This window comes from Ictidomys tridecemlineatus, chromosome 2, assembly GCF_052094955.1.
Source record: "Ictidomys tridecemlineatus isolate mIctTri1 chromosome 2, mIctTri1.hap1, whole genome shotgun sequence".
Classification (NCBI taxonomy): domain Eukaryota; kingdom Metazoa; phylum Chordata; class Mammalia; order Rodentia; family Sciuridae; genus Ictidomys; species Ictidomys tridecemlineatus.
Genome location: NC_135478.1, coordinates 182,034,223 through 182,053,070, shown reverse-complemented (window position 1 = coordinate 182,053,070; position 18,848 = coordinate 182,034,223).

Sequence of the window (18,848 nt, the reverse complement as noted above, 5' to 3'; positions counted from 1 at the left end):
CCTGAGTTCAATCTCCAGTACCCTCCCCAAAACAAAAATAAAATAAATAAAAAATAAAAAAGACCTTTAGAGCCCAGCATGGGAGCGCTCATCTGTAATCCCAGCCACTGGGGAGGCTGAGGCAGGAGGATCACAAAATTTGAGTCAAGCCTGAGAAATTTAGCAAAACTGTCTCAAAGTAAAATTAGAAAAAGGCTGGAGCCTAGCTTGTGCAAAGCCCTGGATTCAATCCCCAACTACTGAAAAAAAAAAAAAAACCCTTTAAAGAGTCTGTTTGCCTAAAATCCATTATGTTTTAATATTTATGGTCAAATGCTAGTGTGAATTGTAGTCACTGTTTTCATTTGGAATGTTCCAAAGCACCCTATCCCTCAATTTTTGTAGCCCAGCTAATCATTTAAAACTGAATGTCAGCGCTGCTTACCTACTTAAAGATTTTCTTTATCACCATACTCTGGCTAAACTCTTGAGTCTCTCTTCTCTGGAAGCACTAAAGTACTCTCAGGAAGATGTGAGATGGAGAGAAAGGCTGAAAAGGTCATTTTCTGAATAACCGGCAGTGGAATTTCTCCTAGGGAGAAGATCATTTCTGGTTAAGGGATGAATTTGATGTCTGCTTGGGGAGAAAACATAAAACACAAGAAAGAGAGTCACCAAAGGACAAGGCATAAACAAAAATGAACCAAAACTGGAGGTGGAGAATGCAGACTAAGAGAAACAGGGGGGAAGGGAGAGAACTCTGATGGCAGAGGCCCAGCATTTGTGTGGCGATGATGCCATCTCCTTCCTTGTTCCAAACCAGTGAAGCCTGCTGCACACACAATGGCCTGGAGTCAGTGGTTTCCCTGAAAAACCCCATGAAGGCAATGGGTCTGTGTTCTGGAGGTGAGAGAAGGAAGAGAGGATGAAACAGCTAGTGGTCATCAGAAGCTGAAGATGGAGGATTAAGAAGAAGGGATGCAGATGCTAACACACAATATGGGGGAGGCAGAAATTCAGTGGATTAGACAAAGGGGAATTAAGGGAAGGGAAGGGGACAGGAATAGGAAAGACAGTAGAGTGAATTGGACATCATTTTCCTATGTTCATATATGAATACACCCCCAGTGAAATGCCACATCACGTACAGCCACAAGAATGGGATCCTAATTAGAATAAGTTATATTCTATCTATGTATAATATGTCAGAATACACTCTACAGTCATGTATAGTTAAAAAGAACAAATAAAAATATAAAATTAAATTAAAAAATAAGAAGGGAAAATCTCCACTAGAGAGTACTGGGAGAAACATCTGTGAATTTGCAGAAATTCAGAGGGAGGCATTAAACTGGAGGAAGAATAAGCGTTCAAGGTCAACTTCCATAGGCCTTGATGGATAGAATGACACAAGGAATATTTGGATGAGTAGCCTTATATTTAGTTACTATACGTGATTATGTCTTTATCCTTCCAAGTAGGTTTTTGCATATCTAGTGGGTAGTGTGTTCTTGACATTTTAATTATTAGTTATTTTCAGCAGAATATATTTTTCATGCTGTAAGCCATCATATATACATTGAATTTTTTTTTAGTGCTAGAATAAAAAAGTATGGTGGATTGTGAGTAAAAAGTGTTTTAATGTTATGAGTTTTAAGTCATTCTCTTGGGAAGCTTTTTAAATCCTGGGCCCTGAAATTCTTAAAGTAACTGTTTATAAAAAAAAAAAATTACTTTGTCTATGCCTCTCATTATTTCCAGAAAGTCTGAGTTATTTAGTATTTAATATTTCCGTGGAGTGAAAGTTTCACTTTTTAAGAATAATTCCTATAAATTTATTTTCTGCATTATACAATTAATTTAATTTTCTAAAATTATGTTATTTTCCCAGAAAGCATTCCAGACTTTATATGTTTTCTAAGCTTATGATTACTAAAATTTTTTTGATTAAAATCTGCCGCTAATCTCATTATGCCTTAAATGCTGAAAGTGCATTTATTTTCCTGTGAGGATTCTAATTATTTAGAAAAAATTATACTTGGCATATAAAATTTTGTTGGAGGATATAAGTGAAAATATTATTTGATACCATGATACAGATAAAGAATTCAAAGCACAAGGAAGTGGGAAAGACACAAAAGGACACTTTTTTTTTTTTTTTTGCAATTCTGTTCATAAATCTAAGAACAATGTCTGAAAAAAAAATTCCCTTTAACTATTTTCATCTTCAAGACAGCTAATCTGTTGATCTGACATATCTTAGTTCCTTGGTTTACAAAAAAGACTTGAATTAAGTTAGACACAAATAAGTCAGGGAGAACATACTGATTTTACGCTTTGATGATCAAATATCCTGTGAGGCATGTGACCTCTTTTTTTTTTTTTTTTTTTGCTTTATGCTTGAATGTGGCAAGAAGGCGATATGATGGCTGATGCTGGTTCAAACTTCCCCTTTGACTTATGTGAGTTTGGGGCTAGACTTGGTGACTAATTTCAAAAGAACAGAATGTGACAAAAGTCAAGGGGCATCATTTTCAAGATTAAGTTATGAGGTGACGGTGGTTGCCACTTTGCAGACCCTTCCTTCCTCAGGAGGAAGACAGAAAGGTAGGATGACATTCCCACTCTGGTGTAGATTGCTCTTGAGAAGCCCAGTAGAGTTCTTTCTCATCTTCATCACCTCTTGATCATATACCGCATTTAATTCATCCCTGTGAACACTCCTCCTGCAATCAGCAAGTTAGATCTAGAGGACAGGAATTCCACACAGAAAGTTATGTTTCTTTTTCTTTTCTGAGATTGGAGAAATGTAATATTATAATAGGAATTGGAATAAGTCAAACCTCAGAAGTGTTGGGATTCCCAAATGTCTTTAATTACAATTTATTCCTACTTTAGATAAGAGGTATCCTAATTTATAAATTACTAGAGAATAAAAGGGGGAGAATACCCATTAGCTTTTGTGTTGATAAGTATATGTATATTATTTGTGGTTTTTTTTCTCATTGTAAAAAAGTAAAGGATCTTTCATTACTTTAGTTAATTTATCATTTTCAAGCTGATGCCTAAACTTCTGGAACACAAAATTAATGGTCTCTTGGCAACCCTCTCTGAATTACCCCAAGTCAATAGTGGTTCTTCCCATCTGTCATCTTAATTTGCAGTGTGTCTCTCAGATGTATTAAAATGGAAACATACCACACTATTTTCCAATCCCATTGGCACTAAGCAGAAAACCAAGAGTAGTTATAAATGAATTCTTTATATGAAAACTCCCAAACTGGGAGCTATGATTTAAAATAAACTTGGATGTCACTCAGCCCTGACAACCAACTCATTCAGACTGCAAATGACACATTTATTTATAGCGCTATTTAGATAATAATGGAAGAAGGCTTAATGATATATCTTATAAATTAGTAAACAATGTCAACTTCTCCATAGGTTTGATGATTGGTTTTAAAATAATTCATTTACATATGGTTTTTGTTGAGGTCAGTAAACATGAAAGTGATAGGAATTTATTAATATTTAAGGTTTTACCTGTTTGGGTCATATTCCAAAAGAACACTATTTTTTGATCAAGAATTCTGGCATTCAAAATCATTGAGAGTGCATTCATTCATGTCTCCCATAGAGTGCATTTTTCTATGATGATAGGGTAATGGAAAAATGCAGTAAGTAATTTCACATTTTTTGGTTGTCTCATGTTGGAATTCAGCACAGAGTAGCCTAAGGAATAACTCAAATCATGGTTGAAAGGAAACTGAGTTTGGAGTCCAAAAAGCAGTACAATGTACAGCAAATCCAAACAGTAAGGCAAGGCCAAGAATGAGAAAAAAATGAGGTCAGAAGGCTGAAAAAGTCATAGTTTAAAGAATTGGTCAAGACTGGTGGTTTCCATCTATAGTCGGCTACTGATAGACTAGTGCCCCTATTGTCCTGCATGGACAGTGCTAAGCGAGGGTGGCAGCTCACAGGGATTGTGAAACTAAGACTCAAACTTGCACTTTACCCAAACCACTCCTTATCCATGGTGGTTTCACTCCCTGTAGCATTTAATTTATTTTTTCTTGATTCAGGAAAGCTAAATAGGAAGGTGATCATACTTCCTGGTTTCTTCACTCTCTCTTAGTCAATGACTGACTTTTTAGGTAATCAGGAACAATCCCCTTTTCTCTCTCCCGGGTTTGCAGGTTTGGATGACAAAATTTATTCTCACTCTAGCAAAAGCATAACCTGACAAAGCCCAGTACTTTTATGTTTGTTGGTTATCATTTGATTGTCATTGTTGTTTGTTTTACCCACAAAGTCTACTGAAAATCCCCATAGAAAAAAAAGATTTGCTAGATCATTATAGCTCTGAGGAAAAAGAAATAAATAGATTTCCCTGTTTGAAGGATGTCAAAGTATATGGGAGGTAATAAGATATTATATTCCTGGAGAGTTTTAAAAAACGATGAAGAAATCTGCTTCCTAAGTATTCAGGGCACCAAAGATCCACAGATCATAAAAGAAAGGTTAGGAACATTGATATAAAGGAATATTGGCATGCCTGGTAATTGTAAAAGATTTAATGGAATTTTAGGGTCAGAGAAAAGGTAGCATAAACCACAAATGAATCTTTAAGTTGAATAAGACATGCTTAAGTTAATATGAATATTTGCATCTTTATTCTCTGCAAGATGTCCTTTATTCCAGCGCTGTTAATGCCAAAAAACAGTGTCACTTAGAAAAAGTCTTCAAAGGAAGAATTCTTTAAAGTAGACACAAAAATAAAAGCATTCACGAGAATTTGAATTTGAAATTAAAATTAATCTATCATTCCTAATCTCACTTTTGAGGGTGAAGAATGTGTTCTGGGGGATGTCAAGACCTTTCTCATGAAAGTCAGTGAACCATGCAAGTTGACATGAGGCCTCCCTCCGTGTGGGGAGCCTGACAGCTGAGGATTATGGGAATCAAGGATCTCCTAGGTATTTAACCGTGCTGTTAAAGTGGCTCATGGTGATCATTTCTGCATTTAGAGGTGAAAGCAGATTAGGAAGTGTAACTGATTTCTAAGGAACTTATCACAATTTGTACATGGTTGAGAAAACATTTGAGTCTTATAATCAACCATTTCATGAATCATACATGGAATTATTTTTTCTATAAAAGCTTCCAGACTATTTTATCTCTGACCTTTCCTACTCTAGTTTCTCTTCAGTATCAGAGTGGAACAAAGAGCTTGCTTCCACTTTCTCACTTCTCTTTTACACGTTGACCAACACAGCTGATTCTGTGCCCATTATGCAACAGACACACTGAAATTGCTCTTAGAAGTCATCATGACCTTCAGTCATATGTCGAAATTTCTTTTATAAAGATTATTCATATAATTTTTGATTATCAAATCATAACTGTATATACTTGTGGGGTACAATGTGATCATTCAATGTATGTGTACAACGTGAAACTATTAAATCAAGCTAATTGACATATTCATCACCTCAGTTACCTATCATGTTTTTTTATGGTGAGAAATTTAAACTTTATTCTGTAAATTACTTTGAGATATGCAATATGTTATTATAGAGTCTTAGCACCCTGGTAGACACAAATCTTAAAACTTATTCCTCCTGCCTATCTTAAACTTTGTAATCTTTGAGTAATTGCCCCCTATTCAACCCCTCCTTCCTATCCCTTAGTCTCTGGTAACCATCCTTTTACCCTCTACTTCTATGAGATCAACTTATGTTTCACTTATTTCACATATAAATGAAATCATAAGCTATTTGTCTTTCTGTGCCTGGGTTATTTCATTGAGCATGATGTGCTCCAGATTCATTTAAGTTGTTGCTCAGGAAAAATTTTCTCCACTTTTCAGGTTGAATAATATTCCATTGTGTATTTCTGCCACGCTTTCTGCCACGCTTTCTTGATTCACTTGTATGTTGATGGACACAATATCTCATTGTGGCTTTGCTTTGCATTTTCCTAATGACTAGTGGTGCTGAACTCACATACTTAACATCTTGCTTGTTATCTCCACTGGGTGTCTGGGAGGCATCTGCCCAAGGTGGCAGTCATAATCAGCCCCCTCCAGAACCTGCTCTTTGCAGTCTTCTCCATTTGATTTAATTGCTAAGCCCCAAGTCCTAGAAGTTACCCTTTCACAAGTTTCTCACTCCCCTGCAATAAATCTGTCAGCATGTCTTGTCATCTTTATGTCAACACACTTTCCAGCTTCAGTCCCTTTTCCTGTCTTTCCTGTTATCCCTCCTGTTATCCCATCCTTCAATCTTAGCTCAGTGAAAGCCTCCTCTCTTTATCAGAGTTCCTGTTTTCATTCCTACTCTCACACAGTCCACTCTCCTCAGAACACAGACCCTCCATGTCACACTGGAAATAAAATTCAAACTGCTAACAGTCTTGTGGTCTAGCCATTGAAGTCTTTCAGATCTGACTTCCTACCATTCTCTCCTCCCATCTCTCACTGAACCCCAAACCCAAAAGCCTTATCGTTCTCCAAACATCCCACTGTATTTCCCACCACAGGGCTATGTACTAACATGTAGTAGATTTTTTAAATTAATATTCCCTGGACAAATTATTGCAATCTGGGTTGTTCCCCTTCCCTGTTACCATCATAATTTTTTGTTGATTTGTATTACTTCCTGTACCCACTTTGGGGTCACTTAGCATTGCATCCAGAGAAGAACCCTACTAGTATTATTTTAAGACTCATTGTATGTATTATATATCAAAATGCATTCTACTGTCATGTATGACTGAAATATTAATAAATAAAAATTAAAAATAAAAAATAACAAAAAGACTCATCAGTGAAATATTCAGAGTACTCCTTTTTCAAGTAAAATAACTAAAGAAAGGGTTGTCTTGATTTAAGATACCTGGGAGGATCTCTCATAAAGAAGGTTCTATTATCTCTACACAAGCTTGCTGAGATACAGTAATCTAAACCTCAAGTTTCTGGTGGGTACCTATCTGGCTGCTTCTGCAGCTGAATTAACCGATCAGAGCCAGGGACTGATGGTTTGCATTTGAACCAACATAATATCCATTTTTCTATCAGGAAGATTCCTATTCTGATCAGCTTTCCCCACTCTCCTTCACCTCTACTCCCAATATATATTCCTTAAATACTTGACACTTCACAGACTCATCTCACAAATGTTAACTGAATTCTTACTTGATTCCAGACATAACGTTGTCTCTGGCAATATAAAATACATAGCAATAGTCTGACCTGAGCCTATATTAACACAATTCCCATAAGTTCCTTGAAAGAAAATTGCTATATAAATCTAAATACTTTACAACCTTTAAGATATTCTAAGTGTTCCCTAAGGTTCCATCTGAACTTCCTTCACTATTCTCTATTTTCCTATCTTTTAACTACCTCTTACATTTTTATTGCACCCTGTAAGAGCATAGTAAACGATATTGACTGCTGTCTCTCTTTATGTTCCTTTGCCTACATTCTTCAATTTTGCATCTGCCAAACTTCTTTTCACATCAAATGCAGAAGTCAACCTAAATTCTGATTGATCTAGGAAAGCAAAGTAGCAGACTCAAATATTAAAAGACTTCAGGAAAAAAAAAGTCCAATGCACCCTGCTGTGAGCACTGTGTGTACAGTATTAAGGAAGATGAAAAGGGAACCCAGTTGGACACTGTCCTCAGAACCTTACAGTCTCTTGGTCGGTCTTATATAAATGCACTATGAGTTTAATAACTACAACCTAAGGAAAATGACAAATATAAAAACCCTGTTCATTTGAGAGATCCAAAAGCACTTCTTGGAGGTGGCATGTAGAATAGGTGGTAAAAGCATGCAGTATTTCCAAAGGCACAAGTAATTGAACATCCCAGATAGATGGGTAAGAGCAAAATAGCATGAAAGGAAGGATCATAAATGATGACAAGTGACAGGAGTAGCTGGGCTTTCTGAAATCTCATTTGGCTTGCAGACAAGGTTACCTTGCATATTGTATTTGGTATTTGGTGATCATAATGGCAGCCTCCCATAGGATTGTCTTTTCTGGACTGACATGTAAATGATTGTGGATTTCCAGATTCTGCATCCATCACTGGCTATGATTTGGATACGATTTGAGTGTTTTCTCCAAAGGTTTGTATTCTTGGAAGCTTGGTCCCCAGTGTAGTGGTATCAAGGTGGTGCGACATAAGGGGTGGGGCTTAGGAGGTTAGATAATTGGAGACACTGCGCTTGGAAGGGGTTAATGTGGTTCTTGCAGGATCCCTGTTACCTCAACAGAAAGCTGCTATAACAAGGGCAAAATTGGTCTCTGAATTGCTTATCCTTTCTGTCTCACCTTGTGACTGCTCTCACCCTTTCACACGTGCTTCTGTTATGATACCACTCACCAGGTTGAGATGGTGCCAGAAGGGCCTCAGGGGCCACCTGAGCTTAGACTTTCAGTCTTCAAAAAAATGTGAGCTAAATAAACATTTTTTTTGTCTTTATTTTGGGGGAGAAGCTGGAGCTAGGAAAAAACTCTGGGGTTTGAACCCAGGGCTTCACACATACTAAGCACATTTTCTACCACTGAGCTACACCCCCAGCTCAAACTTATTTTCTTCCTAAAGTTCCTGGCCTCAGGGATTTTGTTATAACAACAGAAAACATACTGATACATTGAATGATAGTGAAAACTCATATAACAAAAGAAGTCATTCTTCAAGGATAACATAGAGCCACAATATAGGCAATTGTTACCCATGGCTAAAAAATGACAACAGGAGACAGACTGAGTTTTCCAGAGTTTTAAGCATAGTAACAGAAAGAAGCCTTATTTGAGCAGGAGGAAAAAGTCAACTCTAAGCCAGCAATATCATTATAATCAGTAACAGAAAAGAATGTAGTCAGGTGGTGGTTATGTTTCTCTTCCTAGTGCCTTTCAGCCAAGTAAATATAAAATGCACTACAGGATACTCAAAATATATATAAACACCCCCAGTGCTAAACCTGGTGTGAAAGAAACAAAATGAATTTTGGGCTTCCTTCCACCTCCTCTACAAGAGACTTTCTACACTCTCAGGAATCTCTTCCTCAGAATCTGTACTTCCCCATGTACACATACTCTCCACACTCAATTTTTTTTTTAGACTTTCAAATATAAACACATAATAGTGGCTTTTAGTTCAAGGTCTTTTTCCTAAAGCACACCAAAACAGGAACGCATTTTAACCCTACTGATTTCTAAACTTGCCTTGCAAATTACACCAAGCAATTATAAGAGAAAGATTTTAATTTTTAAAAAGGAAAATAAAAGATAAAAGAGAAGCAGCTCTGTGCTGTATCTGAAGACCATTTTCAACAGCTTTCCTAACTGTGACCAAAAGACTTAATAAGAACAATATAGAGGAGGAAAAGTTTACTTGGAACTCATGATTTCAGAGGTCTCAGACCATAGATAGCTGACCCCATTGCTCTGGGACCAAGCTCATGAAGAGCACCATGGCAGAAGGATGTGGAGGAGGAAAGCAGCTCAGTACACGGCAATCAGGAAGCATAGAGAGAGCTCTGCTCACCAGGGACAAACTGTATACCCCAAAGGCAGCCTCCAGTGACCTACCTCCTCCAGCCACACTGTACCTGCCTACAGTTACCACCCAATTAATCCATATCAGTAGATTAATTCACTGACTAGGCTATGCCTCTCTTAATAGTCTAATCATTTTGCCTCTGAATATTCTGGCTCATTTTCCCATGTGAGCTTTTGGGGGACACCTCATATCCAAACCATAACAAGCACTATGGTAGGGTTCATGCTGTTTCTAAGGCAGTTGAGACACTGGTCCATAGGGCCAACTGCATATAGCCATGATCTTTCCTGTTAGTATGATATGTTGTCACACACTGTGTGGTGGCTCTTTCAATGGAAATCACTTGGTTCAGGGCCATGTGTTTAGCAATATTCCCTAATAAAAGTGGTTGGGGAGGTTGCCTTGACTCTAAGGCAAAGGTTCTCAACCTGACTTGGAATGGCATGGCTTCTATGGACTGCAGAACATCCATAAATGCCCGGAAATTCTGTAACCGTGATTGCATTTTTCTGGGTAGGATTTCCATTTTTTTTTAATTATTATAATCATTTGCTTTGTTCTTTCTAGAGAATACATTATCTCCAAAATTAACAAGATCTCTGTTCCAGGGAAAGTGCATTCGTTTTTTGGAGATGTCATAACAAAATACCACAAATTAGGTAGCTTAAACAACTGAATTTTTTAAAATGTATATTCCTGGTGGCCAGCACCTGAAATTAAGATGTTGACAGAATTACTTTCAACTTAGGGCCCCGAAGGAAGGTTTGTTTCCTGGGCTCATAGATGGCCATCTTTATGTTCTCTAGGCCTTCTTCCTCTATGGGCTTCTCAGTCTGCATCTCTTCTTTTTATAAGGACTCCAGCCATACTGACATAGGATTCCACTATAGTCCAACGTGACTTTTTCCCCACTAATCATATACATAACAACCTATTTCAAAATTAGCTCACATTCTGATGTCCAGTTGGTTAGAATTTCAACATATGAATTCTGGGCACACACCATTCAACCCACAACAGAAAGCTTGAGAGTGGAGTATACGATGTGTGTTCTTTCACCCCACGCACACATCCCTGTCCTCTGGGAAGGCAGAGAATATCAATAGATCTAGGAGAATGATGTAACTTCTTGTTAGGATGGCCTCAGGCCTGAGCCTAAGCAACTCCATTTTGAAAACTCCAGTTTGAAACCTGCAGTCTCACCAGGCACATCCAACAGAGCCCTCCAGTATGGCCTCAAACAAGTTAATTCCCCTCACCCTGATAAACAGAGTGAAGCCCCTGATAGGCTGTCCTCACCTGATAAGAGATAAAGGGGAGAAGATCAGGGTGGAGACCACCAGACCAGATGTTTCTGACCCCAGGGTAAATGATGTCACTGAGAAATCTGATGGTAGCTGATAAAGATTGAAAGGGAGGTCAAAAAGCCCCCAAATTTAGAATAAATAATAGAGTAAATGAACAGGGATTCAGCCAACTGAAACAAGTATACACTCCAGATAGGGAGCTTAATGAGGACCTGACATCCCATCACTTGTCATCCTTCCTGAGCCTCTGCATGATCCTCACTACTCTCAAACTCTACCACCTCATCTGGACCTTGGTGAGAGCTGGAACTTCTCTCTACGACCCTTTCCTCAACCATTCGTCCCCTCCACACCAGGAAAAGCCTGCCTTGGTTATGGACCTGGTCACCTCTGTCTGAGTGAGTGTGCATCTGCAGGACATAAAGCCTAAGGTTTAAGACTTTTGAACTTAGTATAAAGAGGAGATGTCTGTCATTAGCCTATCACAATTAAGTGTGTTTTGTAGTGCTTAGAACTAATCTAGAATTGTTGGCTGTGAATTAATTAGTCTAGAATTGTTTGCTGTGAATTGGTTATGTCTACGGCAGTGCCTAGCATTAAGGATTGTCGTTTTCTTGATTAAGAACCTAGAGAGTGAAATTGTGTTGAGTAATTTGAGTGAATAAAGCATTGAAAGGGGCAGAAGCGTGTGGACATTCTTTGTTTCTCTCCTCTACTGCATATGTTGCAATTTTGCCCCCTCGAGACACTTCGGTATTCTAACATGAATATTATGACATTAGTCATAATATATTAAATGATTTCACACGTAGGTTAAATTATTTAGTATATGGGTTTAAGAGATTTAATGCTGTAAATCTAACAGTGCAACACCTGGCACATAGCGTGTGTTAAACTTTCCATCATTATTTGTATATATTCACTGATGGTCCCCTATCTCCCCATCGTCCCCTTTCACTCATATATGACCCAGATACCCTAAATTTATGGACCTACATTTCCTGTGCTTTAATCTTTCTCATGATCACAAGTGGAAGCCTTCTCAGGAGCTTGAAATATCTAGAATCCCATATATTTCATATTTCCCAAAATTTAGCAGGCACCTTTAACTCCAAGGATAAGCCCTTTATGGTCACTCTGTGGGTAGTGCCATGAGGGTAATGACACGAACCTGAGCTGATGAAGGAGAGGTCAGTAAAAGGCCTTGAATCCCTTTTCCTACAGCTCTCCCTATCCTGAGAAATGCCAAGTGTGCATTTTGATGTCTGAGAAAGCAAATGTTACTTTTTTTTCTTTTTTGCTTCCTTTTCCTGACTCAGAGGTAAAATTGATTCCATTTGACCAAAATTCTTTCTATCTATTTCTTCAGAGGAATCTTGGCCTCCAAGCACAGTTCACAATTGTTTTTTTTTTCTTTTATGTTTCCAATTGTACTTGGTTCCTGTAACTTTCTGTGGTGATTACTATACAGTGAACATTTGTACTCTTTCCTTGAAATTGTATTTACCAACTTCAATCTCTTGCTCTAGTTCAAAGATGAACCGTTGATAAAATAGCTCTTTTGCTTTATAAACTAAACTATGTTTCCATGTAAACTTTTTTTTATTCTTTTTCTTTACGTTTCTCTAAATGTAGGACGGTACCTCAGAAACCTCCTATCAATCCCATTATAAAATAATAAACATTATCTTTTAACTTACTTGAAAATTGTTGAATTTCCACTATGTCCTGGAAAGTGTATCTGTCACCAAAGATACAAAGAAAAACAAAGTAAGAACTTTTGTTTCAGGAACAAATAGCTACCAGTTGCAATTGTGTCACTCATTGTGTGAAGATTTGTACCAGAAATACAAATCACACATCTAGCCAAGTAGCGAATCTTACTGCATAGCTGAAGCCCTATTTGTCTTACTATCTGGACTTATTCATTCTTAAATATTCTTAACCATCTACAATTAATGTCCAGGCAGAGTGACCTGGCTTCATGAATAAAAAGGTAATTGGGACACAGTCATAATAACTACCAATATAAAGCTCTGAGAAAGCAAATGTTACTTGTTCTTTGCTTCCTTTTCCTGATTCCAGAGATAAAATTAATTCCATTTGACCAAAATTCTCTTATCTATTTCTTCAGAAGAATCGTAGCCTCCATTATTATTATCACACAACCATAATAACTGTCAATATAAAGCTTAAATACAAGGTACTTTAATCAAATATTCAGTCAATTTAATTTAAAATTTTAATTTCATAACATATGTCAGGAGGAAGAAAAATACATGCTTCTGTGAGAGCCCCTCATAGTCAACTTCCTTGGGTCTGAAGGAAATCAGAAAGGGGCTCCCAATAGAAGAGATATTGAACTAAGATCTAAAGAACAAAGGAGATTATTTTTAAAGTCCAGTGTCATTACTGCTTCTGGTAATACAAACAGACATTTTTCCTCTATTATTCATGCTAAGTACAAGGGGAATTCATGGGTATTATATATTAAACATACATCAGAAGACTCTGAAAGGTAGGCAGGAGAGGACAGTCCTTCTAGAGACTGCAGGACTCAAGGCCCAGAGACCCAAGCCCAGGTCCTTAGCCTTTCTTTTTCCATATCTCCTACAACTGAAGAGTGGAAAAAACTCATGACCAAGAAATACAATAGTTACAAATAAAAATTCTCAACAAAAAATTCATCTTTCCAGTCAAAGGATGAGAAAAAGGAGCAAATAGCAAGGCACAAAATATAAATTATTATCAAGGGCTCTAATCAAACATCACAGTAAGATTGTGTCCTTGTCCCTACCCATGGGAAGACTAGACCTCCAAAGTGCCCCCAAAACATCTGCCAGGGTGGTGTCAGGGCAGCCAATCCAAACGGGAGGTAGAATTCATCCCCACTAGGCAGTGAATAACCCCTTCCCTAGAGTATCAACATAGATCTCAGAGATGGCTCAGACATGCACGGCACCCTGGAGGGGAGACATCCTTGTAACTCCCTGAACACAACTAAGATGTCTCTTTAGAACTTTGATATTTTTCATCAGTGTGGGTAGTTTAAACATACGGATTTTTAATATGCTGTTCAGATTTATACCTATTTCTTGTTTGGAACAGTGGTACTGTTTTAACTTTGTATCCACACATTCAACTGATAGAATATAGAAATAGAATCACACTTCTATGTTCTTTCACAATCACCCAGAGAAAATGAGGCACACCCACTGTGGTGTCAGCCCTGCCCAGCAGCAACAAGAACCTCCCTTCACATGTCAGTGCAGGCTGTGTGGGGACTGGAGTTCTATTTCCACTTGGAAGAATGAGGCTGCTTCATCCCTCTCTTTCCACTACTTCTGGAGTAAGGTTATAAGGAAGAAACAAAGAAGAAGATTAAGAGTCTCCAGACATAAAGGGAAAAATGTCTAAGATTTATTGGAAAATCTGTAGTTATACCAAGAACCAGGAAGATCTTAAACCGAGTGAAAAAGGCAATTGATAGATGTCAACAACAATAAGAGATGTTAAAACTATCTGGCACAGATTTTCAAGCATCTGTGATAAAAATGCTTTAACAAGCAAATACTAGCATGATTGTAAAAAAAAAAAGGAAAACAAAAGAAAATTTCATTGAGTCATGGTCTTAAGAGTTCAATAAAGAAATAGAACATATTAAGAAGTACCAAATAGAAACTTTAGAACTGAAAAAAAAAACACACCAAAATGTAATTGATCTAAAAATTTCAGTGAATGGGATCACCAGCAGAACAGAAGAAATAAAAGAAAGAATCAGTGAACTGGGGTTAGAAATGTTGAAATTATACAATCTGAAAAACAAGGAAAAACACAGATAAAGAGCAAACTGAAATTTAAACACACATGGAACTATACAGAAACCCTAATATTTATATCTTCAGAAGGGAAGGGAATGAGGACAGGACAAAAAAATGCTAGAAGAAATAATAAAGAAAAAATTTGTAAGTTTAACAAGAGACTAAGTCTTCAGATTCTATAGGCTGAGTGAGACCTAAACAGAAGTAACCTAAAAAAAATCATGTCAAGAAATATCATATATATGCTTCTGAAAGCATTTGAAAAGAGAAAAGTCTTGAACACAGCCAAAGAAAAATGACATCTTACCTTTATAGGAAAAATAATTCAAACAATAGCAGACTTCTCACTGGATATCAAAGAAGCCCAAGGAAGTGGCACAATATTTCCCAGGTGCTGGGGGTGGAAGAGAAACATGTCAACTCATAATTCTATATTCAGAGAAATAACCTGCAAGAACAAAGAAAAGTCAACACTTCCTAGATGAAGGAAAACTGAGAATTTAGAATATGAAGCAGGACAATTATTGCATGCTAGCAGTTGAATATGTGGACACAGAATTAACACAGTACCATTTACAATTGTTTCAAAACATGAAATACACAGGCATAAATCTAACAAAACATATAAAATTCTTGTATGTTTAGACTATCCACACCTATGAAAGAAATCAAAGAGGTAAGCTACTGAGACATATTATATTCTTATTAGAATACACAACTTAGAAAAGATGGCAATTCTACCCAAATTTATAACAAGATCAATGCAATTTCCATAAGAATACAAAAGAAATATTTTTGTAGATATAGACAAGATTATTCCTTAGTTTATATGAAAAAGCAAAGAAATCAGAATAGCTTAAGATTTTTTGAAAAACAAGAATAAAATGGGAGGAGTCCATTTACCCATTTCAAAACTTATTATATGGCTACAGCAATCAAAGCTATTTGGCACTAACACACAAATAGACACATTTATTAATAGAACAAAACAGAGAAAACAAACAATCCCCAACTGATTATTAAACCAAGTTTATAAAGACATTCAATGAAAGATAGATGGTCTTTTCAACAAGTAGTGCCAGAGCAATAAGACATCCATAGGCAATAAAGCAAATCTTTACATCAGTCTCTCTCCTAAAAGAAAAGTAAGTAAAACGAAACAATAATCTTCAGAAAAATAATAGAAGAAACTCTTCAGGTTCTAGGGCAGTCTGAAAAGTTCTTAAACTTGACATCAAAAGCATGATCCAACAAAGGAAAAATTGACAAACTGGACTTCATCAAAGTTCTGAGTTTTACTCTGAACAAAGACCTTTTAAGAATATGAGAACAACCTGTACACTTGGAAAAATGAGAAATTATACCCCATTTGATTCAAATGTGTGATATGTCAAGATCGTTGTATTGTCATGAGCAACTAATAAAAAAATGTTTGTGAAAAGATCTTGACAGATGAAAATATGTACCTTATGTACCCAAGAAGAGCCATTTGGCTGAAATGCTGAGTAAGGAGCATATATCTAGGTCATGGGGCCGGGAGAGAAATAGATACGTAAGCAACAAGGTGCAAAGTGAATATGGATAGGTAGGTGTACTGTGCAGAGCTATGTGGACCATCTTAAAGACTAGTCTTAACCCCAAAGCGCAAGGAGTCATTACATTGTGGTAAGCTGAAAATGACTGAATTAGAATTGCATTTGAAAAAAAAAAAACAACACAAACTACAGTGTGGAAAATGAAAGAAAGTGGATATCTCCCCACTATACTGCTCACAGTTCTATTACCAGACTCTAGCTAAAGAGGTTCATTCCCTAACAGAAGAGCTGCCTAGAGAATGATTGATTAATCAGTCTCCTTGAGCTAAATTCTTCTCTGATGCATCTGAGAAAATTCCCAAAGAGCTAAAGAGGAGAAAACACTTGAAAATTGGTTTGATGTGTTGACTTTTTTAATTCATCAAGCAGGTAAGCATGATCAAAAACAGCCAGAGCAATCTTCATGACCTCTACCAAAAGAAAGGAAAGTCTTGCTTCAGCTTCCAAAATTAATCATTTCACAGAGACATTATAAATATTGATGGTAATAGGTTTCTCTGTGGTGTTTGCTAGAGATTTAATGCATTTAGATACAGTAAAAGAGTTGTTCATGAAAACTAATAGAATGTGAAAAATGATGCTATGTACAATGTATTTTGCCCTGATAGGTCACCTTCTTTCCTGGAACCACAATGAGTACCACTAAATCTTAGTCTCAGGATTCACCACCCAACTAGTGTATTTTGTTTTACCTAAGGATTCAATCCATGCCAATGATTCTAAATTATGATTTGTCTATAATAAGAAACCAATTGGTTTTTTCACATATTCTTTAAAAACCTGTCAGAGTTTCTTTCCCCACTGCTTTAAATTAGCATTCTCTTATGTAGCATCATAAAGATAATGCCTAAATGGACAACTGCTGATTCCTCAAATGATCCTTTACTGAACGCCATTTATTTTCATGTATATCATGTCATTTCATCATTACAATGATGCAATGAAGTCTTCTGAGCAGCCTATTAGTTTATTGCAGATTTTAAAAGCTATCAAACCAGATATTATAGCCAGGATGGACCTGCACCTTTGGCTCCAAATATTGAACCACGAACCATAATGGACTGTGGAAATTCTGAAATATGCATCTCTAAATTGAAATATATTGTAAATGTAGACTACATTATGCATTTTAAATATTGATTTCAGGCTGAAAAAATATATATTTAGAATATATTGAGTTAAACTAATTGCTATTAGAGTTAATTTTACTGTTTTTCTTCCCTTTAAATTTTAAAACACACATATAGCTCAAATTGTATTGCTCTTGGGCACCAGTGCCCCAAATCTTGACAACTGTTATCTCCTGTATGTTTGTGAAATTCATGCTTTTCTTTCCATCCCTACTCCCCACTCCCCAATCTAGAGCTCTTATCTTTCTCTTAGAAAACAAGCCTCCTCTTCTCATATCAGTTTTATCATCATGGCCCACACACATGCTGCCTTTTATTGCAGCCAGAATGATGTTTTTTAAACTGTAATTTGATGATACTACTTTCTAAATTTAATTTGTCCCATTGGGAATTCTCATGGCCTTTAGAGTTAAGAGTAGCTTTCTTACAATGATCCACATAGACTTTATGTTTCAGTTTTACTTTTATACAGCCTCTTCTCTGCCACTCCCAACCTGCTGAAAGTTTCATAATATACCATGTTTCAATCATCAGCACTAAATGCCTGAAACCTCAGCCCCTTAGTCAATTTGTGTTTGCTAGATGGATATGCAGTTTTTTTTTCCAGAAGTTCTACATGACTGTGAATGTGTAGTTTAACATGTCACTCACTAAGTCTTGAAAGGTTCCACATAATTCCACCGTACTTTATATATTCCTTACAATATGTGAGTGGCAAAATGGAGAATATATAAATTGGTATACTTTTCACTCATTTTTTTAGTGTTCATATATGTGTATATATACATATACATATATACAAACACGTATATATATATATGTATATATATATATATAGGCATGTATACGTATGTACATATATATGTATGTATGAAGAGATAGATAGATCTCCTTAGTGTTCTCTATTCTGTATTCATAAGAGAGGATGTTTTTATTGGTTTCAAAACATAGTAGATGCTTATTAAATATTTATTAATTTTAGTGAAAAGAAATAGCTAAAGCAATTAATTATTAATTCTGAAGAAGAGATTCTGATGAGTTATTCAATAGTTCTAAATAAGTGAAAGAATTTTAAGTAGATGCCAATAAATAGCTGTTCTCCAGTTTTGCTAAGGACCAAACAAGAAGTAATTGAATGCAGCCAGAGGAATTAAAATGTCAAAACACATTGAAAACTTTGTTATCCAAACTTTGCCAACTAGAATATTCTAGAAGCCAACATTTCTTTTATCTCACAATATAATAGCTTAAATGAAGACAAATTAGGATAGAATTATGTAAATAATATGGAAGGAGCACACTACTGTTGACATACCTTGTTTACTGATACAATTTGGAGTAACACATTCATTTGATCACTTGTTCAGAATATTTTCCCTTTGTGATTAAGATGTGAAAATTGTGCCTTTTAGTTTTTCTTCTTATAAAAAATAATTAGAA